Consider the following 25,435-nt stretch of genomic DNA (forward strand, 5'->3'; position numbering starts at 1 on the left):
CTGAGCCTGTCTGCTAGGCAAGGCTGAGAGCTTCTTAATGAGGCTCTAGCCTGCTATCCATTGATTCCTAAATCCTTTAGACAAAGGGGCAGAGCTACTTAGGGAGAACAGGGGTGTAGAAAGTCAGCTTCTAAGCAACCAGAGCAGCTAGAGAACAGGAGCAGCAAACAAGGGAGTTCTGTGATGAAGTTGAGAGACAGAGCATGAAAGCCAAATATACCTCACATTGTCTAAACTTAGGTCAACAAACACTCCCATCCCCACCAAAAAACTAACAAACAAACAAACCATAAGCTGGAAGAGTTAAAATAATGCAGGCAGAAGTCCAGCAGCAGAGTGGAGGCTCTCCCGGTTATTGCACTGAATGCAGTATGTATGATTACCTGCCTTGTGAGTAGATGGCATATGTGTGCATTCGGTGCAAGCAGCTCATGGAGCTCAGAGACTGAGTACGGCCTTTTGAGGCCTGAGTGACTGGACTGGGGGGCTAAAGGAGACAGAGAGCTACATAAATGAGTCTTTCTCAGACACACAAGAGTGGTCCCACCCTCAGTCTGACAGCCTCTGTGCTGTTGTGTGGGATGAAGTTCTCCTTCCCTGAGACTATCAAACTGGACTGGAGGGAAATGATCCCCATAGTTGGGACCCTCCGTCTAGATGATGTCATGGTATCCTCTGATCCCGAGGATACGCCTCCGGAGGAGGGGACCCCAGTTATTAGGAAGAGACAGATAACAGTGATGGGGAGATTCAATGATTAGAAACATAGATAACTGGCAAAAAGAAAAGGAGTACTTGTGGCACCTTAGATACTAACCAATTAATTTGAGCATAAGCTTTTGTGAGCTACAGCTCACTTCATCGGATGCATACTGTGGAAAGTACAGAAGAACTTTTTATACACACAAACCATGAAAAAATGGGTGTTTACCACTACAAAAGGTTTCCTTTCCCCCCACACCCCACTCTCCTGCTGGTAATAGCTTATCTAAAGTGATCACTCTCCTTACGATGTGTATGATAATCAAGGTGGGCCATTTCCAGCACAAATCCAGGGTTTAACAAGAACGTCTGAGGAGGGGGAGGGGGGTAGGAAAAAACAAGGGGAAATAGGTTACCTTGCCTAATGACTTAGCCACTCCCAGTCTCTATTCAAGCCTAAGTTAATTGTATCCAATTTGCAAATGAATTCCAATTCAACAGTCTCTCGCTGGAGTCTGGTTTTGAAGTTTTTCTGTTGTAATATCGCAACTTTCATGTCTGTAATCGTGTGACCAGAGAGATTGAAGTGTTCTCTGACTGGTTTATGAATGTTATAATTCTTGACATCTGATTTGTGTCCATTTATTCTTTTAGGTAGAGACTGTCCAGTTTGACCAATGTACATGGCAGAGGGGCATTGCTGGCACATGATGGCATATTTCACATTGGTGGATGTGCAGGTGAATGAGCCTCTGATAGTGTGGCTGATGTTATTAGGCCCTGTGATGGTGTCCCCTGAATAGATATGTGGGCACAGTTGGCAACGGGCTTCGTTGCAAGGATAGGTTCCTGGGTAGTGGTTCTGTTGTGTGGTATGTGGTTGCTGGTGAGTATTTGCTTCAGGTTGGGGGACTGTCTGTAGGTAAGGACTGGCCTGTCTCCCAGGATTTGTGAGAGTGTTGGGTCATCCTTCAGGATAGGTTGTAGATCCTTAATAATGTGTTGGAGGGGTTTTAGTTGGGAGCTGAAGGTGACGGCTAGTGGTGTTCTGTTATTTTCTTTGTTAGGCCTGTCCTGTAGTAGGTGACTTCTGGGAACTCTTCTGGCTCTATCAATCTGTTTCTTCACTTCCGTAGGTGGGTATTGTAGTTGTGAGAATGCTTGATAGAGATCTTGTAGGTGTTTGTCTCTGTCTGAGGGGTTGGAGCAAATGCGGTTGTATCGCAGAGCTTGGCTGTAGACAATGGATTGTGTGGTGTGGTCAGGGTGAAAGCTGGAGGCATGTCGGTAGGAATAGCGGTCAGTAGGTTTCCGGTATAGGGTGGTGTTTATGTGACCATCGTTTATTAGCACAGTAGTGTCCAGGAAGTGGATCTCTTGTGTGGACTGGACCAGGCTGAGGTTGATGGTGGGATGGAAATTGCTGAATTCATGGTGGAATTCCTTAAGTGCTTCTTTTCCATGTGTCCAGATGATGAAGATGTCATCAATATAGCGCAAGTAGAGTAGGAGCATTGGGGACGAGAGCTGAGGAAGTGTTGTTCTAAGATATCCTAGATAACTGGGTGACCGAGTGAACCACATAGGGTGACCAGTTAGCAAGTGGGAAAAATTGGGATAGTTTTTTTTCTGGGTGGGAAAAGGGGGGTGGGAAGCTGCAAATATAAGTTTAAAAAATAAAAATACAAAGTGCACATAGGCCTACTTTGTACTGTACATTGCACAGCTCTCCATTTTCAGCATCAGCACTCTCGTACTGCTTGGGTGACTTGGCCATGCACATAACGTCCTTTCCGCCAATTAAACGAGTGCAGAACTCCTTGCAGCTCATGTTGATATTCATTTTTACTTGCGTTTCAGACCACACCAGCTCAATCCTGCTTCAGTGCCTCACGCCAGTCCACACACCCTTCATGACGGAAAATGTATGCTCTGTATAAGCATTGCAGACTGGTATACTGAGCATGAATGAAACCAGCTTCTTCATGCTAGGAAGATTAGCACCATCTCCCTTACTGCTGAGCACTTGAGCCCAGAGTTCCCCCAATAATTTTGTTCCTCCTGGCTCCAAGTTCTTGATAATTTCTCAGACAGTATAAAGTTCATTGTAGAGCTCCTCCAGTACTCTGGAGATTTGTTGCTACAGCTGCAGGCAGATCTCTGAACTGCAGCTCCTTCCCTCTGCTGATATTAAAGCACTGAATGTTGTACTCATAGCCACTAGCGGAAACGTCAAACCATTTCTCCAGATATTTGACAGAAACATAAAATTTGATCAAGTCCTTGCCAAGGGCTTCTGAAGACAAAGGAGTCGTTCCAATGAATGCATTCTCAACTTTAGGAGTGAAGAATTGGTCATGTTTTCATTGCTGTAGCTTGGTTATGGCTTACACTTCACCTGCAGTCATACTGGTGTTCTCCAGGCAGAGCACAGTATTGCTGAACACTTTAAATACATTCTGTAGAAAATAGAGGTGAACCTCAACACTGCCTCCTTCACCATGCTCACTCTCAGCAAACGGAGGCCACAAACTCCATGGACATTCATCACTACTCAGAGAAACAAAGTAGATGTTGACAGCTTGCAAAGTGTTAACCAACCTGTTTACAGCTGGGAAAAGACTCAGCCAACATGTTGGGATGTGACGTAGCAGAGCAGCAAAGTCAATGTCCACAAACGGCCTACATCACGGCCAGAGTCTTAAGCTATGTCCTTCATCACGGCCACAGTCTTAGGCTATGTCTACACTACACACCTTTTAGTGACACAGCTGTGTCGCTACAGCCATGCTGCTAAAAGTTCCCACCAACAAAGCACTGTTCACACCAGCGCTTTTCATCGGTAAAACTTTTGTTGTTTGGGGGGGGGGTGTCACATCCCTGAATGACAAAAGTTTTACCAACAAAAGTCCAGTGTAGACTTACTGAATTGGGCAGGCAACCTACTGACAGATGATGTGGAAAAAACTGAAGTACTCAATGCTTTTTTTGCCTTGGTCTTCACAGACAAGGTCAGATCCCAGACTGCTGCACTGGGCAGCACGGAATGGAGAGGAGGTGAGTAGCCCTCAGTGGTGTAAGAACAAGTTAAGGACTTTTTAGAAAAGCTGGACATGTACAAGTCCATGGGTCCAGAGCCAATGCATCTGAGAGTGCTGAGGGAGTTGCTGATGTGACTGCAGAGCCATTGGTCATTATCTTTGAAAATTTGTGGCAATCAGGGGAGGTCTGGAATGATAGGAAAAAGGCAAATATAGTGCCCATCTTTAAAAAAGGGAAGAAGGAGAACCTGAGGAACTACAGAATGATCAACCTCACCTCAGTACCTGGAAAAATCTTGGATCAGGTCCTCAAGGAATCCATTTTGAAGCACTTGGAGGAGAGGAAGGAGATTGGAACATCCGATGAAGTGAGCTGTAGTTCATGAAAGCTTATGCTCAAATAAATTGGTTAGTCTCTAAGGTGCCACAAGTCCTCCTTTTCTTTTAACTATGGTATGTAACCCCTCACTTAAACCAGCCTCAGGACCAGATGACTGGAGGATAGCTAATGTAATGCCTTTAAAAAAAAGGGGAGGGGGCCGTGTTCCAAAGGCAATCCTGGCAATTACAGGCCAGTAAGCCTAACTTCAGTACCAGGCAAATTGATTGAAACTATAGTAAAGAACAGAATTATTAGACACATAGATGAACATGAAATGTTGGAAGAGTCAACACTACTTTTGTAAAGTGAAATCATGTCTCAGGCTATTAGAATTCTCTGAGGGTGTCAACAGACATGTGGACAAGGGTGATCCAGTTCATACAGTGTACTTGGACTTTCAGAAAGCCTTTGACAAGGTCCTTCACCAAAGGCTCTTAAGCAAAGGATGGGATAGGAGGGAAGGTCATCTCATGGATCAGTACAAGATTAAAAAAAAGACAGGAAACAGAGGGCAGGAATAAATGATCAGTTTTCACAGTGGACAGAAATAAATAGCGGACTCTCCCAAGGAACTGTACTAGCATTCCAGTGCTGTTCAACACACTCTTAAGTGATCTGGAAAAAAGGGTAAATAGTGAGGTGGCAAAGTGTGCAGATGATACAAAATTACTCAAGATAGTCTGCTTTGGACTTAATTGCAAAGAGATACAAAGGGATCTCACAAACCTGGGTGACTGGGCAACAAAATGGCAGATGAAACTTAATGTTGATAAATGCAAAGTAATGAACATGGGAAAACATACTCCAGTAAGGATGGGGTCTAAATTAACTGTTACCACTCAAGAAAGAGATCTTGGAGTCACTGTGGATCGTTCTCTGAAAACATCCACTCAATGTGCTGCAACAGTGAAAAGAGCTAACAGAATGTTAGGTACCATTAGGAAAGGGATAGATAATAACACAGAAAATATCATAATGCCATTGTATAAGTGTATGGTACGCCCACACCTTGAATATTTTGTGAAGTTCTGGTTGTCCTGTCTCAAAAAAATATATTAGAATTGGAAAAAGTACAGAGAAGAGCAACAAAAATGATTGGGGTATGGAACAGCTGCTGTATCAGGAGAGATTAAAAGGACTGGGACAGTTCATCTTAGTAAAGAGATGACTAAGAGGGGATAGTATAGAGATCTATAAAATCGTGACTGGTATGATGAAGGTGAACAGGGAGGTGTTATTTACCCCTTCTCAGAACACAAGAAGCGGGGTCACCAGATGAAATTAATAGGCAGCAAGTTTAAAACAAACATAAGGAAGTACTACTTCACACAATGCAGTCAGCTTGTGGAACTCACTGCCAGTGGATATTGTGGAGGCTAAAAGGGACTGGGTACAAAAAGAATTAGGCAAGTTCATGATGGATAGGTCTATCAGTGGCTATTAGCCAAGATGTTTAGGGATGCAACCCCATGCTATGGGTGTCCCTAAGCCTCTAACTGGGAGACAGGGAATGTATTATTTGAAATTGCCTTGTTCAGTTCATTTGCTCTGAAGCATCTGCAACAGGCCACTGTTGAAAGACAGGATAATGGGGTAGATAGACCATTGATCTGACACACTTTGGCCATTTATATGCACTTATCAAGGGTGATGGAACCTTTGTAGAAGTGGGAGGGCCAATGCCAAAGTGCCCCTTCCTGCTCCGTGGGTGGCTGCTCCAGGGGTGATCCAACTGCCCTCTCTTCTGGCATCACAGCATCCCCTGGTGGGAGAACGGTATAATTGCCCAGAAGAATCAATTATTCCACAGTGGGGTGGGGGCTGGAATCTGCAGGAGACATGAATTCTGCACTTAAACAGGGGCACAGAATTTCCCCAGAAGTACATAGTGCATCTTGGCCTTAAATGGTGTGGTCATGTTTTTCCCACAGCGCATATGTTCCTTTTTGTTAAAAAGTGCAGGGGAGCATGGCCCTCCCCTGGGCTCTGGCACTGGTGGCTCTTATGTTCTAACGTCATACTTTGACTCAAACTTCCCCAAAGCTGAGGCAACTCAACTCTAAGAATTGATCTCCATCCCATGTCTGTTTAGTTACAGTTTATGGGTCATTTTTTAAACCTCTGTGCACATTTATGGCACTACATAAATAACCATTACATATTAAGCTGCAAAAGCTTGCAGTTTATAATGTTATAGCAAGTCAAATATAAAAACATAAGAACTGGCCTTAAGCTGCAGTATTCAGATCTAGCTTCAGAATCACCGGTCTGTGTTTCAGTGATTTTCAGTCCATGGACATACAAGAAATGAATCAATTCATTATTATCCTGCTATTGCATCAGAATGTGTCTCATTTTGCAGAATGCAAGAAACAATATGATGAGGGCCAATAACATTTGCATTAAAAAAACTGAGCAATCACATGTCAGTTCTCCGTACTTGAAGAGGTGATCTGTGGCCAAACACTTCAACAGCAGTCTCTCCTATACAGACATTCTCTCCACTGATAAAAGTGCCAGATCTACTTCCAGTTTGTTTTTATGAACATGTAACATTTACTAAACATCCAGGGAAGGGAGAAACTATTTAGATGTAGTATTGCTGGAGGAAAATGTGTGGGTTGGGTGTACACTGTTGATGAATAAGGCTACGAATTTGTCCTGGAGGTTGCGGAAGTCACGGAATCTGCAACTTCCAGAGACCTCCAGGACTTGAGCCTGGGACCCCATAGCGCCTGGTCGCTGCAGGTAGTGGGGCCGCTGGCAGCTCCTGGCCGCCACAGGCGATGGGAGTGCCGCACGGTTCCCAGCCCCCGCAGATGGCAGGAGTGCCCCGAGCTCAGAGCTGCTGCAGGCAGCGGGGGTAGCCCAGAACTCTTGGCCCTCACAGGTAGCAGTATTGGCCCAGTGCTCCTGGCCCCTGCAGGCAGCAGGGTACCCCAGTGCTCCAAGCTGCCTCAGGCAGTGGAGATGCCCCAGAGATCCCTATCCCCGCAGGCAGCAGGTTGCCCGGGAGCTCCCAGAGGCCATGGATGTTGAGGCCCCAAGGAGCTCCAAGCAGCGGGCAGTGGGGGGCCCTGCAGCTGTCAGCCACGAGAGCTGGGGGGGACCACACAGCTCCCCATTTTGTCATGCATATTTTAAGTAAAAGTCACAGATAGATCACGGGCAATAAATAAAAATTCATGGAAGCCCATGACCTGTTCATGACTTTTACTAAAAATATGTGAGACAAAATTTTCTTCTTATTAATAAATACTTTGAATTTGTGATTCCACATGGTCATTCAGATAGCACCAAAAGTTGGCTTGCCTTACCTTGCAAGGCACCCATTGAATTTGTTTACAAAACAGGTCATTGTTTGGGTAGTTGGTTGCTGCTCAGCCAATCAGCATACAGGATACTTTAATTCCTTTGCATTGTTCTACTACTTTGGCTAAAATGCTGCCAAAGTTGCGTGGGCATTTTCCCAACACTTCAAGTGTCAGATGCTCTGCTGGTGTCAGCATAGCTGAGCTGAGGATCAGATCTTAGTGTTATGCTTTCTTTCCTCTGGGCAAGGGTTCCTGTGACGGGGTGCTCTGACCCCTCATAAGTGCCTCCTGTTGGCTGGGTGTGAGCCTGCTCTCTCTCGGTTTGTGGTGCCCCTGTCAGCTGTTGACCCTGTCAGGTGGGTCGACAGTGGCTCAGCCCTCTGGCTAAGTCACACAGTCTAAAATGGATGAACAGCTTCCGGGGTAAAAGGTCCAACAGGGCCTGTCCCTGTGCCCTTGTTAAAGCCTTTAGCCCTGTCTCTGAGCTCAGCCCTCAGCCCCTTCTGGGCTAGCTTTAAGTCCCTGCCTGCCCTGGTATAGAGCATTGTCTCCAGTTCTTTCTCCCTGGATACTCCTTGCCTTTCTCAGTTCTTATTGCCCCAGCTCTCCAGCCAGGTCACTCCTTCAGGTTCCGTTCCCTTCCGGGAAGTGGGAGGGAGAAGAGTGTAACAAAGTCCAACAAATGGTTGGCCCTCTCTGGAGAGCTTCAGCCCCATCCCTGGACCTGTTTAAATTTCAGCACTTTGCTTGGGTTCCAAAATGAAACTTGCCCCCTTCTTTGGGCTTTGGCCACTTTGCCAGTGGCCAGTGGGGAGACCTGGGCCCACCCACTACTCCGGGTCCCAATGTACGGACCCTACAAATTGCAGCCATGTCCTGCTTCCTTTAATAGTTGCTGCTGTTGCATCCTCTGGGCTTCTTCCCACTCTGTCCCATCACCTTCACCAATTACCTTAGGACGACAGTCCTTGGGTTCTCTATTCCCTGCTTGAGCAGGGTGTTTCCCAGGCCTCCTCGCCTGGAGAGCTTCACAGTCTGCCAGTCCTTCCTGACCCTTCTAGTCCCAGCCAGCAACTCAGCTGCTCAGCTCCTGTAGCTCATTTTATCTGAACCTGCTGTGCACTGATTGGCTGCTTCCCTGCAGCCTTTCTAGGCATGCCTGGAGAACCCGACTTCACTGCTCCTTTTCTGGAGTGCGGTGTTGTAGGTCCATGATACCTCCAGCAGGAGGCCTCAAAGGCCCTGGTACACCCTGTCACAGTTCCCATGATAAAAACAACTAAATGATTGTCAATCTCCTTAAGGAGGTCAAGGATTGAATAACATTGAGACTAGAATTGGGTGAAGTTTGTTAAGTGAAATATTTTTCACTCCAAAAATACAGATTTGGGCCAATGGAAACATTTCATTAATACATGTTGATTTCACCAAATTGTTGTGGTCAAAATAAAAGAAAATCCAAAAAAATCAAAACCTTTTGTTTTGAAATTAAATGAATTTGAAATGAAATGTTTTGATATTTTGATTCATAGAATATCAGGGTTGGAAGGGACCTCAGGAGGTCATCTAGTCCAACCCCCTGCTCAAGGCAGTACCAATCCCCAACTAAATCATCCCAGCCAGGGCTTTGTCAAGCCTGACCTTAAAAACTTCAAAGGAAGGAGATTCCACCACCTCCCTAGGTAACCCATTCCACTGCTTCACCACCCTCGTAGTGAAAAAGTTTTTTCCTAATATCCAACCTAAACCTCCCCCACTGCAACTTGAGACCATTACTCCTCGTTCTTGAAGTTGACTTTTCATTTAAAAATATACTTCAGTTTCATTTAATTAATTATTTCTGAAAAAAAGCCCCAAAACCATATGTAGCATTTAGTTCAACCTGAAGTGAATTCCTTTTTTACCTTTTGGTTCACCAAAAAAATTGAAAAATGTTATTTTGGGTCAATGTGAAACAATATTTCCCCCCAGTTTTTGTAATAGCCAGCAAACAAAAAAATCAGTTATTCACACAGCTCTAATTGAGAATGAACTCCCCTCCTGCTCCTAAAAGTGGTGCCTCCCATCTCAAGGTTTGAGTATATCAACAAGGCAATACAAAGAAGTTTTGCACTACCTCTGCCGCTGTCCATCACCCTATCCTCTACCTTTTCTGCCAGTAAAGACTTCTAGTTTCTGATGCTGTTAATACACTAATGCTGTCAAGCACTAAATACTCTAAAAAATTTTAAAAAGAAAAAAATTATATTTATAGTTATGGACCTAGGTTCTTCTGAAAGTAACTTGTGATTTTGTGTGCCTCCATTTTTGGGTGTTCAACTTTAGTCACCTTAAAGGGGCCAGTTTTTCAAAGGAGCATTTTCTGAAAAATTAAGTAATCCAAAATCATTACTCATTTTTGAAAATCTTTGCCATGGTATCAAAAACACAGAATGTAGCCTACAGATTTCCCAGTTTCGCTTTCGAGATTCTTCACTAGCTAGCAATGGAGAGTTTTGGTATACCCATAAACATCTATCATATTTCTGTAGTTGTAATGTATTACATTACATACTGTAAGTGGTGCAATTATTATTACATATTTTATACTATACGATATAAAATAATATTACAGTATATAACATATATACTGTGATATATTAGTTTTCCATGTATGTAATATATTACATTCAGCGCTCAGTAGTGTACTAACCACAAATGAGATTTATACAGGAATCCAAAACCATTGTCCAATGGTTTGAAAAATGAGTTAAGGAGGGATGTAATATTCCAAAGAAAATCCATACTTCACACTGGTGGCAAGTTTTTCAATACAAGGGACAATAAGTTAAAAATTCCAACCTCTATGGGCCAACCTCACTTACTCAATTCACAATCAGTCCTGGGTCAGGTAAATTCCCACTGAAGTTGGGGAACCTTTGGATTTGGCCCTATATTTATAATGTTTTTAAAACCTCAAAATAAAACCCATTTCTCTGTAGATATTCTTCATATTTAGTTGCCATCATTTAGGTGTCTAATTTAGCTCACAGGATTATGTGACCCTTTGAACCAGCAGCCAGCTTAGATAAATGCAAACGACAAATTCCTTATATTTGAGTTTCTGTCACTCCCATTCACACCTTATTGTTCAGAACATTATTGGGCACAGTTCCTAATGTGCTGAAATGATGATGTTTTTAAATTTGTTTTTGTTTATTTTTACTTCATTATTTCCATTATTTTAGTTGCTCCCAATGCTCTGAGTTCTATAACAAATATATCTTTGGATGAATGTTTGATATGGTAGCGACCTAAAACACAGCATTACACAATAAGGTGTGGCACAGACACACGCTACCCCAGCAAGAGCGCCAAGAAGAATTGTGCTTCAGGCAGGTTCAATGTCTCCTGGAGCAGAGGGGGAAGTGCAGCCATTTAAAGGGTCAGCTTTTATGGCCAACAAGCAGGGGAAATGGCTCCATCCTCAATGGATCCTCTAGGCAGGTTGACTGAAGTAGCCCTTGGAATGAAATAGCCCTTGGACTCAAGGGAACTCAACTCGGGTGACCAGACAGCAAGTGTGAAAAATTGGGACGGGGGTGAGGGGTAATAGGAGCCTATATAAGAAAAAGACCCCAAAATAAAGACTGTCCCTATAAAATCAGGACATCTGGTCACCCTAAACTCAATAGACCCCACTGCATCTCCATTGACATCCATGAAGTCACTCTTGATTTACACTGGTGTAAGTGAGAAGAGAATCAGGCCCAAAGAGTGCAAATATTTGCTCACATTTTTTAGTTCACTGACATCAGCCATTCTTACCTACCTTTGGCATTTATTTTGAGTTCTCCTGGGAAGCAAAGTTGTATGCAAGAACATTCACAGTTCATGCTGGAAACAGTCTTTGCTGGAAACGGTTGTACTTCCATCCCATTAGGGAACAAACAAACAATATGATCTGACTTATTGGCAAATCAGAACGAAACAAGACAGCATGAATTTTGAATATTGAGCTTTAAATACTCACAACAAGCTGTTTGCAATCAATCCATTGAGTAAAAAAAAACAATCCCTCAGCAATGGCTGAATATATGCAATCAAATAGTAAATTTGAGGGAGTCATGATCTGCTTGTGGCCATTCTGTGAGTAGAAACAGAAAAAGAAAAATATTAGATAATTTATTTACTCCAATTTAAGGGCCTTAACCAATGTCTTTCTAGTGACTTCTGTGAGGGAGTTGAATGTGGCCTTATTACTATATATCTTGTACAAAACATAGGCTTCCCCTTCCCCTTGCTCCAATAGGACTTTTGCCATTGGGAACTCTGCGACATGGAGAATTTGCAGAATCAAGCCCAATATTACAAACAATGGGTGGTTATTTAAAAACCTTATCTTAAATAAGAAGGCTATTACATTAGTTAAACTGGTATCTCCTTCAATGCTCCTAAACTGGAAGCAAATATTTTTTAAGCACGTACAAAAGCAAAGCATCAGGATTGTTCCAATCTGTTTATTCTGGCTATGAAATTAATGCTCTGAATTATTTCTTATATAGATGCTTGTATTGTACAAAATAATAAATATTAATTTTTGAAATCCAAAAGTAGGATTTCCCCAGTTTGCTCTGCTCTGTGAGCCTGATCCCAAGTCCATTTAAGTCAGTGGGAAAATCACCATTGATTTTAATGAAGTTTGGAAGAAGCCATGTATAATTCTGCACATTGCTCCATGCTTTAGACAATATTTACCATTTTACCAACATGCAGAAAGTTATGGATAGTTTTTTTCTGGTGGGCAAAATGAATGGGCTGGGGACAGATTATTTTTTTCTTTGTTATAATATTTCAAAATACAGCCTCAAATGCATATCTCTCTTATTGAACTTACTGTGTGTTTTCTGGTGATAGGGCACTTTACCTACCACTTAGCCAAGGCTATTTTGAGTGCCGAGTTCAGTTATTTTCAGAAGCGTTTCTAACGAATGTGGTGTCAGGGAGCAATCATATACTGTCCAATCCAAGCTAACAGTAGAGAGAAAGCCATGTGGATTTTGCTCTGCAGTGGATTTCATGACTATTGGAAAACAAAAACTGGCAGCTCCTATGCCAGCATAATTCACTCTCTTGTTTAAAGATTCTGAATTTTTATGACTATTCTTTGGTGATGAGAGCTGTAAACAGTAACAGTACCTTAAAATGCTTTTTTAACCATGGAAAGTACATAAACAGTATAGTCTAATAGATAAACTATGAGTGGAGAAGTTGGGTTCTTGCATTTATTCCTGGCTCTACAATTAACTGGCTTTAGACAATTCACTTGACCTCTCTGTGCCTTGATTTCTTCGTTTGTAACATAGGAATAATCTGACTTCATCACATGGTCTGGCGTGTTTATTTAGCATTTGTAGAGCACTTTAAGACCCCTAGAGGAGAGGAGCTCTTATCAGAGGAGGGTACTGTTACCACAGAGGTGATTAATGGAATCATGCCACAGGGGGGAAAAATAGAAGCTATACCTTTGTCAAATTCAATGAGCTAGTGAAGAATGAGGACAACATGCTACCTTGCTTTATAGAAAATTAAGGATCACAGCTACATCTATCACCATAAATGGCTTGCTCGAATTGCTTGCCTTCTCTGCCTGAGCCATAATATTTCATTCAACTAACCATTCGTTAAACACACATCCTGAAAGCAAATAACTTTAATGTAAATAATTTGTGAAGCATTGTTCCATCTGTTGAAAATGTTGCAGTAGTCGTTTCAACCCTTGTCTAAACCAGGCAAGCTACTTTCAGGCAAGTTTGGGAGGTAAATGAACTGTCTGGCTGCTTTTCTTGGCAACATCGCTTATTAGTGGGAGGTGGCAGCAAAGAGAACATGAGGAAGACTGAAAGTGTTTACTTAAAACTTTAGCCAAATGGCTAGGGAGAGTTAAGATAAATCATAACTGTCAATGATGACAACTTTAGACTGCTACTAGTTCACTCCTGTTTATGCCGTTTTAAATGTTGCACTTAGAAATGTTTAGAAGCAGATTGAATTTTTATTGACAGATGCCAGAAGTTGTTTAGATATAAATATTTTGAAGTTGGTTCTAACAGTAACATGGACGATTTTCAGGAAGAAGGCTGTAAAGCTTCACACAACACTTGAGAGATAATATTTTTAAGAGTGTCTCTAAAGTATGCATCTGTGACTCATATTTCCCCAAAGAATAAAGTCCATAGATCAGTGCAGGCTTATTACACTTTCTCACACACCCACCCACACACACACAGCCAAAATAAAATGTTACAGCAATTGGCCATATGGGATTATAGAAGTGAGTCAGTTTTCTTTTGTTTTTTCCCCACTTTTGTCTTGAGCACTTTTTTTTTTTTTGGATAGTTGTTCTGATACTAACATTTAAATAGCAGTTAAGACCTCAGTGTCAGCTAGAAAAAGGCCAGAAGTTCAGCCACTAGCCTCAAGAATTTTCCCCTTAAAAGTCTGAGTCATGCTGACCCATGCCATGAAATACAGTAATATGTTAAACAACAGAGTGACTTGATCAGGAATTTTAAGAAGTAATGATATTTTAATTTTAACCATGAAAGCTATTGATGTTTTCTTTCAAAGAGAACGTATCTTATAAAGGTTTAGAGTAGCCATGTTAGTTTCAGAATGCCATAGGCAGTACATGGTACTGTAATGTAGTTTCCAGGGAGGAAGGATGGTTCAGTGGTTAAGCCATTAGCCTAGGATTAGCAAGTCTAGGTTCAATTTCCTTCTCTGCTACAGATTTCCTATGTGACCTTGGACAAATCACTTATTCTTTCTGTGCCTTTGTTCCTATGTGTAAAATAGTGATAACAGTACATTAAATATTATGCAGCACTCATATCCTACAGTAACAGGATCTATATTACCACAGATAGTATAGTGAATGCAAAAAACAACAACAAAGATCATTAGGCAATTCAAATATTGAATACTCACAGATCAAGTAATTGCATAAATTCACATTACAGGAGAAACCCTCATTATTGGCAAAAAGAAAAGGAGTACTTGTGGCACCTTAGAGACTAGCAAACTTATTTGAGCATAAGCTTTTGTGAGCTACAGCTCATTATTGGAAGTACCTGATTTTGGAGTGCTAGATGTCTCAGCTTTTACAGTAAAAGTAGCAGTGTTTTATCATATAATTTCAGTGAATTTCTTAAAGAAAAAAAGAAAAGAGGAAAAAAAGAAAAACTGAACATGGTATTATTCATGATTCAGAAAAGTACTTAAACATGTGCTTAACTTTAAGCATGTATATAGGTGCTTTGCTAAGAAGAGTCAGAATTAAGCACATGCGTAAGTGTTTTGATGGTTCAGGGCTTAAATGCTGTCCATATCTGAAAGGATGGGAGAGCAGGTTGCTGCAGGGCTATCAGGAGGGCAGCAACTAGTTTGGCTTCCCTTGACAGCCACATGCAGTTGCTGACAGAGTACTGATTTGATGAACCACATGTAGTTAATCAGATCAGGCCGTGCTACCAGTGATCTACAGAGGGTCCATTGGCTGAGGATATGCACCAGAACTAGTGACCAAAAGAGCCTATATATTTTTGAGGAGGACGTATGGAGGAAGGACCATGGCAGGGAAGGAGCAGAGAGGAGACACTCAACAGGAGAACTATAGGAGGTCCCACTGGCTGAGGCAACTGTTGAAGATGCAGAGCTTATAACTCTGTTCCCGACTCCTTCCCCTCCATAGTCAGAGGAATGATGTACGGTTTATGTTAGCTCCTCTGCCCACACTAACATTCAAATGATATTAAACTCTGAAAATTCACAGTCTGCATAGCATGACTGATAAACAATAACATTTCACTATCACTCTAGGGTGAGCAAACTGTATCATGATAAATTTCTTTACTGTAAACAAGACTTGATTCAAAGATCATGAGAATGACATCCTCTAAACTTACACCAGGGCAAGGTCCTGATTCAGCAAGGCACTTAACATAAATGCTCAACTTTGCAATTTGAAAGTCAATGGGATTTAAGAATGTGCTTAAAGTTAAGCATATGCCTCAGTGTTTTGCTGAGTCAGAGCCTAAATCAAGAGTAATTACTGAAGTCAATGGGATAAAAGTAGAGTAAAATCAATGCAAGTGAGAAGAGAATCATGTCTAAACTTCATAATTTTATTGCTTTCATATAAAAACCAAGTTACCTTTGAAGAAAATCTGACAGTTTTAAAGTTAAAACATTAAACATCAGCTAATCCTTAACATATGAGTTCTGGAAATGCATTTTTTTTAAGAATAGAAATTTGTGATTTGCATTTGTAAAACTCCAAACTTTAAATGTTTATAATACAATTATCTGACTAATTAATCAAATATTTTTCTAATTAGGCTTGATTTGAAGTCTCTGAGATTTACAAAACAATCCAAATTTGAAGTTTTTACCTTCAGCTAATTTTGAATTATCTGACCACCAATTTAAAATATCACCCACCTGATATTACTCAAATATTTTGAACAATTCTTATTTGTTAAGAAGAAGCAGAGAAAATTTTACCCTTAAAGGAATGTGTCTGAGAAAGTAAAGAGTGATCAAAAAGAAGTATTAGAAATATCAGACTGGAAGTTTCAATTTTAACCATTACTATAGAAGCTGCTATTTATACCTGCTATAGTTAATAATTGTTGTTAAGGTTGTAATTATACAGATAAGAATAAACAACTGGAAAAATTATCAAGCAAATGGGCTACCTATCAAGCAAATGCTACCTATCAAGCAAATGGGCTTTATTGCAAACATTTTTGTAAACTTCTGCTGTTAAGGTTGTGAGTTAAGGTAATACTAAGTTTCTGGCATCATAATGGCTAATTTGAATCTGTAAACATAGAATCATAGAATCATAGAATATCAGGGTTGGAAGGGACCTCAGGAGGTCATCTAGTCCAACCCCCTGCTCAAAGCAGGACCAATACCCAACTAAATCATCCCAGCCAGGGCTTTGTCAAGCCTGATCTTAAAAACTTCTAAGGAAGGAGATTCCACCACCTCCCTAGATAACGCATTCCAGTGTTTCACCACCCTCTTAGTGAAAAAGTTTTTCCTAATATCCAACCTAAACCTCCCCCACTGCAAATTGAGACCATTACTCCTTGTTCTGTCATCAGCTACCACTGAGAACAGTCTAGATCCATCCTCTTTGGAACCCCCTTTCAGGTAGTTGAAAGCAGCTATCAAATCCCCCCTCATTCTTCTCTTCCTCAGACTAAACGATCCCAGTTCCCTCAGCCTCTCCTCATAAGTCATATGTTCCAGTCCCCTAATCATTTTTGTTGCCCTCCGCTGGACTCTTTCCAATTTTTCCACATCCTTCTTATAGTGTGGGGCCCAAAACTGGACACAGTACTCCAGATGAGGCCTCACCAATGTCGAATAGAGGGGAATGATCACGTCCCTCGATCTGCTGGCAATGCCCCTACGTATACATCCCAAAATGCCATTGGCCTTCTTGGCACGCTGTTGACTCATATCCAGCTTCTTGTCCACTGGAACATGATATTGTTCACACCTTCTGGAGCACCAGTGGAAGTCTAGAAGACCACAGAACACTTAAACAGAATTCTGGAAGAAACTGGCGGTAGAATTTATGAAGAAAGTTAGTATTACCTTGGAAAACTTGCTCAATTTAACTAGGTTTCAGAGTAGCAGCTGTGTTAGTCTGTATTCGCAAAAAGAAAAGGAGTACTAGTGGCACCTTAAAGACTAACCAAGTGAGCTGTAGTTTACAAAAGTTTATGCTCAAATAAATTGGTTAGTCTCTAAGGTGCCACTAGTACTCCTTTTCTTTTTTCAGTTTAACTAAGATCTCCAAATAGGTGAGTAATGCAATACAGCTTTGCTCAAAGTTGAAAAGGGTATTTCCAAGGAACGGTAGTCCCATTAGTTTGGTATTTAATATGGAATACAGTAAAGGACATGTTATAAAAGTAAATACATAGTGCTAAACTAACAAGAGATAACAAGAATGATTTAGAAAGGATAGGTCTTGGCTAACTTGATGCTTCAGGACGTTGCAGACAAAGCTGATAAAACACAACATAATTTATTTGGATCTTCAGAACATTTTGACAAAGTTCCTTACTACTGGTCTCTGCTTAAGCTAAAAGTTGCTAGGATCTAGGGAAGTACACAAGAGTGGATAAAGAGCTGACAGAAAAACAAAAAACAGAGAAGCTATGTTAGATTGTATAAAACGAGATTTACTGGGGCCCGACAGGGGTCAACATTTAGGCCTCTACTGTTCATGAGCTATAAAAATGATATAGGCTAATAAAATTTGCTGACTGCACAATGTTGAAGGATCCATGGACCTACAATGCAAAGCAAGAAAAATTCAAAAGTGGTTTTGCTTAGCTTGCTTGTTTTCACGGCTCAGAAAGCACTAATAATCTACTTTGTCCTAGGTCATCAACACAAATACATTTTAAGAATGGTAAATGGAGACAGGCCAAAAAGAAAAAAAAATATTTTGGCTCATATGCAAGCATTACATTAGTGTGAATAAAAGTCCTGTATTGCTTGGAACAATGCCAAAAGTCAGAGTAATTACCCCAGGTAAGGCATGGGTGAATTCCCCAGGCTTATGTCCCAGTTTTTAAAAGTTCATGATTAGGCTGTGTGAGTACAGAGATGGTACACTGAACTGAAAACATGACCTCAAAGGGATGAAAGAAATCCCAAACAGTAGCCTTGCTGAGTTCAACAAGATCCATAGGGAACACCTTCAAACTTGTGAAATTTGGTATTGATCCCTCCTCTGAAGATACTGGAAGGCTATGAAAAAAGAAAAGGAGTACTTGCAGCACCTTAGAGACTAACAGATTTATTAGAGCATAAGCTTCCGTGAGCTAAGTGAGCTGTAGCTCACGAAAGCTTATGCTTTAATAAATTTGTTAGTCTCTAAGGTGCCACAAGTACTCCTTTTCTTTTTACAGATACAGACTAACACGGCTGCTACTCTGAAACCTGTCATTATGGAAGGCTATGAGTGACACTCCCCTAACCCAAGACTAGCTAACATTGGTTGTGGGTGGTCTGGTTGTTAAAGTAGTGGACTAAGTCTCAGGAGACTTGGATTCAATTTCTGACTCTGCTACAGATTTCCCTTGTGACCTTGGGCAAGTTACTTAACCACTCTGTAAAATGGGGTGATAATGCTTCCATTGCCTGTTTAGATCTCAAGCTCTTCAGGACAGTGACTGTATCTTACTACATGTTCACACAATGGCAGCCTAATCTCAGGGGGCCACCAGGTATTATACAGGAGCCAGCAAACAGAGCTGAAATCAGGGGCATTTGAGTGGAGATCTGTTGGAGGAGAAGGGACGCAAGCCCCTGTTCCTTTGGAGCAGTGAGTGAATTCTCGAGAGCATTTCTTTCTTTGCTTTTCCTTGCTGGTTTATTTTCTGTTTATTTCAAGTTTGCAGTGGCTGAAGCACAGCCTTTGATCACACAGAAGCCCTGTTTAGGGGACAGGGCTTCCCTGAAAAGAGGGTGGGGCTTCACGAATCTGCAGGCCTATAAAGGCAGTCACGTGGCCAGCTCGTGGCACAGGAGACAGCAAACAGAGCTGAAATCAGGGGAATTTGTAAGGGGAGATTGGGGGAAGGAGTGTGTGGTATTCTGTTTTTGGGGTGTGTGTGTGTGTTTTCCTTGAAAGGAACTTAGGAGAGATGGCTATGACAGGTAGGGAGGCAGCAGTAGTGGTGAGCCAAGGAATGAGAGAGACAATACAAATGACAAGATGTGGAAGCTGCAGGATGTACGTAATCCTGGAGCGGGTACTTGAAAGGTGTTTCGTTTTTATGAAGTGCCACCTGATAGATCTGATGAAAGAGAATATCCAAGGTCTGGAGATGCATGTAAAAACTATGGTTGAGTTTCAAAGGGGATTTCAGCAGATGATGGAAGGACCATGAGAGGAGGCTGAAGGGAAAACTCAAGGCTTGCAGATGCAAGCTGGACTGGAGAACCATGAGGTAGACTGCTGGATGAGGAAAGTGGCCAGTGGAAGCATGTGACTACAAGAACAAGGCAGAGGAAAAGTCCAGCTATCAAAAGACAAATAGAGCTGAGGAACAGGTTGGTTGAGTTGGAAAGAAGTTGGGGAAGAGAGGCAACAGAGGCTTCACTGAGCTAGTGCTTGGAGTATGCTACAGACCCCAAGGATTGAATCTGGACATGGATAGAAACGTTTTAAATAATTTTTAATGAAATAAATACTACTGGGAATTGTGTGATTATGGGAAACTTTAATTTCCCAGATATAAATTTAAGGACAGGTGCTACTAATAATGGTAGGACCCAGATATTCCTGGCTGTGATAGCTGACAAATTTCTTCACTAAATTGTCAGTGAACCAAGAAGAGGTGATGCCATTTTAGATTTAGTATTGGTAAGTAGCAAGGACCTTAAAGAAGAGCTGGTTGTAGAGGACAACCTTGGTTCGAGTGATCATGAGATAATTCAGTTTAAACTAAATGGAGGGATAAACAAAAATAGGTCAACAACTAGGGTCCTTGATTTCAAAAAGTCAAACTTTACAAAATTAAGGGAAGTAGTTAGGGAAGTGGACTGGACTGAAGAATGCAAAGATCTGAATGTGGAGGAGGCTTGGAATTGCTTTAAGTCAAAGTTGCAGAATCTATCTGAAGCCTGCATTCCGAGCAAGGGGAAAAAATCATAGGGAAGGGTTGCAGACCAAACTGGATGAACAAGCATCTCAAACAGGTTATTAAGAGAAAACAGCCTACCAGGAATGGAAGATGGGATGGTGTCAGGGTTCCCTCCCCACTCTGAACTCTAGGGTACAGACATGGGGATCCACATGAAAGACCCCATAAGCTTACTTCTACCAGCGTAGGTCAAAAACTCCTCAGGCACAAATTCTCCCTTGTACCTTGGGTTTAAGTAATGCTGCTACCACCAAGTGATTTAACAAAGAACCAGGGAAAAAGACCACTTGGAGTTCCTCTTCCCCCAGCAATCCCCCCAAGCCCTTACATCCCCTTTCCTGGGGAGGCTTGAGAATAATATCCTAACCAAATGGTAATATCCTAACCAATTGGTAAGGCATTTGATACAGTTCCACATGGGAAATTATTAGTTAAATTGGAGAAGATGGGGAATAATGCAAGAATTGACAGATGGATAAGAAACTCATTAAAGGGGAGACTACAAGGGGTCATATTGAAAGGTGAACTGTCAGACTGTAGGGAGGTTACTAATGGAGTTTCTCAGGGATCAGTCTTGGAACCAATCTTATTTAACATTTTCATTAACTACCTTGGCACAAAAAGTGGGAGTGTGCTAATAACATTTGCAGATGTCACAAAGTTGGGAGGTATTGCCAATAAGGAGGAGGTCCGTAATATCATACAAGAAGATTTGGATTACCTTGAAAACTGAAGTGAAAGAAATGGGATGAAATTTAATAGTATAAAGTGCAAGGTCATGTACATAGGGACTAACAACAAGAATTTTTGATATAAGATGAGGACCTATCAGTTGGAAGCAACAGAAAAGGAGAAAGATGAGGGTGTACTGGTCAATCACAGGATAATTACAAGTCACCAATGTGATACAGCAGTGAAAAAGGCTAATGCAGTCCTTGGCTGCAAAGACAAGGTCATATGGAAGTTGTTCCATACTCCTAATCATTTTTGTTGCCCTCTCTGTACCTTTTCTAATTAATTCTAATTTTAATATAATATAGAAACGTGGCTTGTGTAGCCTATCCAAACAAAGGTTGAGGGGCGCTCGGATTGTACTCTGTAAATACATCAGAGGGATAAACATTGGAGAGGGAGAAGAGTTATTTAAGTTAATGGCCAAAGTTGGCACAAGAACAAGAGGATATAAACTGGCCACCAACAAGTTTAGGCTTGAAGTTAGATGAAGGTTTCTAACCATCAGAGAAGTGAAGTTCTGGAACAGCCTTCCAAAGGGAGCAGTGGAAGCAAAAACCCTAACTTGTTTCAAGACTGAGCTTGATACATTTATGGAGGTGATGGTATGAGGGGACTGCTTACCATGGCAGGTAGCCCATCTGTGACTGTTAATAGCAAATATCTGCAATGGCCAGAGATGGGATACTAGATGGGGAGGGCTCTAAGTAACTACAATGAATTCTTTCCCAGGTCTTTGACTGTGGCTGCTGCTGACAGACTTGGGGATCTAACTGATCACCATACTTGGGGTCAGGAAGGAATTTTCTCACGGGTCAGACTGGCAGAGAGGCTGGGGTTTCTTTTTGCCTTCTTCTTCATCATGGGGTACAGGTCACTTGCTGGTTTAAAACTAGGGAACTAGAGTAAATGATGGGTTCTCTGTAACATGAAGTCTTTAATTCATGATTTGAGGGCTGCAGTAACTCAGCCAGAGGTTATGGGTCTATTACAGGAGAGGGTGAGGTTTTTGGTATGAGATATGAAGGAGGTCAGACTAGATGATCACAATGGTACCTTCTGGCCTTAAAATCTATCAGTCTCTGAGCTACTGAGCTACACTGAGGAATATCTACACTGCGCGCAAAAAAAAAAAAAAAAAAAGGATGTTCTTAACTTGGGTTAAAATAGCAGTGAAGATATGGCAGCTCAGGTTAGCACGTTGAGTTCAATTCCATGAGTTACTAACTCAACTTAAAAGCTGAGTTGACTTATTTTAACTTCTATTTTAACCTAAATTAGCTAACCCAAGTTGTGAACACACCTTTTTTACAATGTAGACATACCCTAAGCTTTGAACCAGAAATTCTGACAATCTTACCTTTTTTCTTTTATAAAGAAAAATTCCTTGAAAACAGAATTTTGAATTAATATAGGTATTAGTGAATTTTGCACTTTTCCTTTCAGACCTTTTATTATACAAGGACAGTGTTATTTTATGGGATTAATTCTTTGTTATAGAGGAGTAAAAACTATAGGGCATATTTCTTTTTTGGTGTGCAAACTGGGAATATGCTGGATCTGAAATTTGGGACACATCAGTGGGGCTGGTCAAACATTTTCCATCTAAATTGTTTTGAGAGAAAATTTGGTTTTATGTGATGTATTCTTTTCACAAGCAGTGTTTGCTTTCCATGGTACATTTTTATGGATTTTTGTTGTTGTTGAAAAACAGAACACTAAAAAATTCAATTTTGAAATACCACAAGAGAGAGTTATCTAATAATATTTTTTACTGGGTATCAAGAATCAAAGTAAGATTCAGACCATGATTAGCAGAAGTCAGATCCAGCAGAGGAAACAAATAAGGTTTTAATTAAATTTTAGAGACTGAATATTAGCTGGAGCAAGGAGAAGAAGGAGGGAGAGCAGAGCGGGGGCGGAAGGAGGGGGACTAAGGGTAGATAACAGCCACATCGGGTGCCATAGAAGCCATAATTTCAAAACCCGAATGTCATCCAAAAAAAACTGGTTTTTTAGCAAAAGTTCTGATTACTGAGTGACCTTCCAATGTGTGGGGGTAGGAGAAATATTCTCTCCCAAATAGCTCAGAGATGAAAGAAAAATGTCTGAGGTCTCTCTGTAAAGAATGGGACATTGTCAGGGCAAATACCCATTTGAAAAGGTGATAGGAAGGAAAATAGACAATAGGAATTTATTTTTACACTAAATCAGTGGTCCTTTGGATCCAGTATCTTATCTTCATACTACAGTGTTTACAAACTATGGGGTACACCCTGTGGGGTCTGATGGTCTTTCTAGAGGAACATAGGCAGGCTTCTCATTTGTTCTCCAGAATCTAACTTTTAATTTAAAAAAGAGTGAGGCCTGAATGCACAAAAGGAATCAGGAACCTAAGTCACTATTTTAGATGCACAAATCCCAGTTTCAGGACCACAGTGATACACAAAATTCCCACTGAATGTTGTAGGTGGCCTAAGTGCAAAAATTTTTGCACTTAAAGTTCCCTAGGCACCTATGTTTCTGCCTCTGAACTTGCACACTGTTGCCTCTCTCCAGGCACCTGGGAGCCTATCTCCTGCCTAAGCCCCAGAGCAAATCACACACCAGGGACAGATAGGCATTTGGCTACCTAAGTCATACATGGGGTAGGGTGACCAGATAACAAGTGTGAAAAATCAGGATGGCGGGCGGGTAGTAATAGGAACCTATATAAGTGAATCCCCAAATATCAGAACTGTCCCTATAAAATCCGGACATTTGGTCACCCTAACATGGGGTCCAATTCTATAGTAGTGCTCAAAGGAGATTAGACAGTCTTGCAAGGGGCGGGGGAAGGTGAGAAGACAGAGACAGAGAGAGATTATGAATACAAGCATGAGAATGACTGTACAAGCTGTTGAACAGAGCACTCACCCAGAATGCGGGTGTCTCAGGATCAAGTGTTCCCGTGACTTTAATTATCCAGAGCTCAATAGCTTCAACAGAAGAGACTGAGGGAACCCACATCAGGCTATCCTATACCCCTTAGCACATAGGTGCCTAACTCAGGCTGCATGAATTATTAGATGCCCAATAATCATTGGGATGCTCAGCGTTACGACGCTTAACTCCTTTTGCGCATTCAGGCCTAAGGCCCAGATATTTAAACACATTTTAAAATCAACAGTAAATGAGATTTAGACTTCTAAGTGCTTAAATCCCTTTTTAAAATGATATTTAGGCTCCTAAATCAGTTAAGTGTTGTGACATTGAGGACAGCATAGCCTAAATAACTTTAAAAATCAGGGCCTTGAGGGTCTAGCTGTGATGACTGCAAAAAACAAAACAAAGCCAAACCTTGAGAATGTGACCCAGGGGTAAATGATGCAGCTGTGTCTACCTGAGTTGATGGAACCCCAGAAACAATCACTCAGAGGTGAGAACTGCAACATTTATCTCAATGGATCTTTACTCCGATGTCAGTGATGATATTTTAAATGTCAACATCGTGGACTATTTCACTGCTCAAGGACGTGTAAGGGCTTGTCTACACAGCATGGTAAAGCGCGCTAGAGGGGTGTGATTAGTAAAGGGTGCTAAAATGTTGCACTCTACCTGCCCTGTGTGGACCCTGCTGGCACACTGTAAAAGATACCTAGGTTGTGGTAACATAATTTCTATTTGAAACCGGACTACATTAATGCAAACTAAGTAGATCATACCAGCAAGGTCTACAAGGGGCACTTAGACTGCTATACATTAGAGAATTTTATAAATCACATCTGTAGTGTGCTTTGCCAGTACCATATAGACAAGCCCTAAGAAAAGAGAGGACATATATTATGAAGATTTACACATTCTACTCAGAGTGACTATTCGTTTTAGATAGGCTTCTAACACCACATGGCAAGTACGAAGGGGGAGCAAATTTGGTTCATTTCCTTGAAGGGAGGATCACCTATCACAAATCTGAGAAACACTGCCATACCAGATAATTCAGAGGAAAGTGAAACAAATTCCATAGTGGGCAATTATGGAATACCTGGTCCACAGGAGACATTTTATCCTAATCCCAGTGATATAGTGGTTAGCTTGAGCATAATGGTTTATACCACTTACTAAAATTAATTTATTCCTTCTAATGTAAATGTGGATACTCTCACTATCCATACTCATGTCCAATCCTTTGTTTGGACTGGAGAATGGGGAGATGCACATGGGAAGAGCCCCTCTGCACAGAGATTCCCCCTTAAACTATGTGGTCCAGAATTATATCAAAATTCCCTAGACAAGCCATATCCAGCGCATTGCCTGCAAAACACTATACAGCATAGAAAAGAGATACACTAAACACTTCAGACAGTGGGGGCCCAGGACTCAGAAGTACTGAATTCCTCCCTTAGGGAGTTGAGGGCACTCAGCCGCTTGCAAGATCAAGCCCTTCGTTTGAGTGAAAACTAGGCACTGACTTTTACTTTTTCCCCCGAGATGCTTCACCCCCTCTCTGGCCTGAAGCCCTGCCCCCACTCTGCCCCTTCTCCAAGGCCCTGCCTTTGTCCCACC

Source organism: Lepidochelys kempii, chromosome 3 (genome assembly GCF_965140285.1).
Source record: "Lepidochelys kempii isolate rLepKem1 chromosome 3, rLepKem1.hap1, whole genome shotgun sequence".
Classification (NCBI taxonomy): Eukaryota; Metazoa; Chordata; order Testudines; family Cheloniidae; genus Lepidochelys; species Lepidochelys kempii.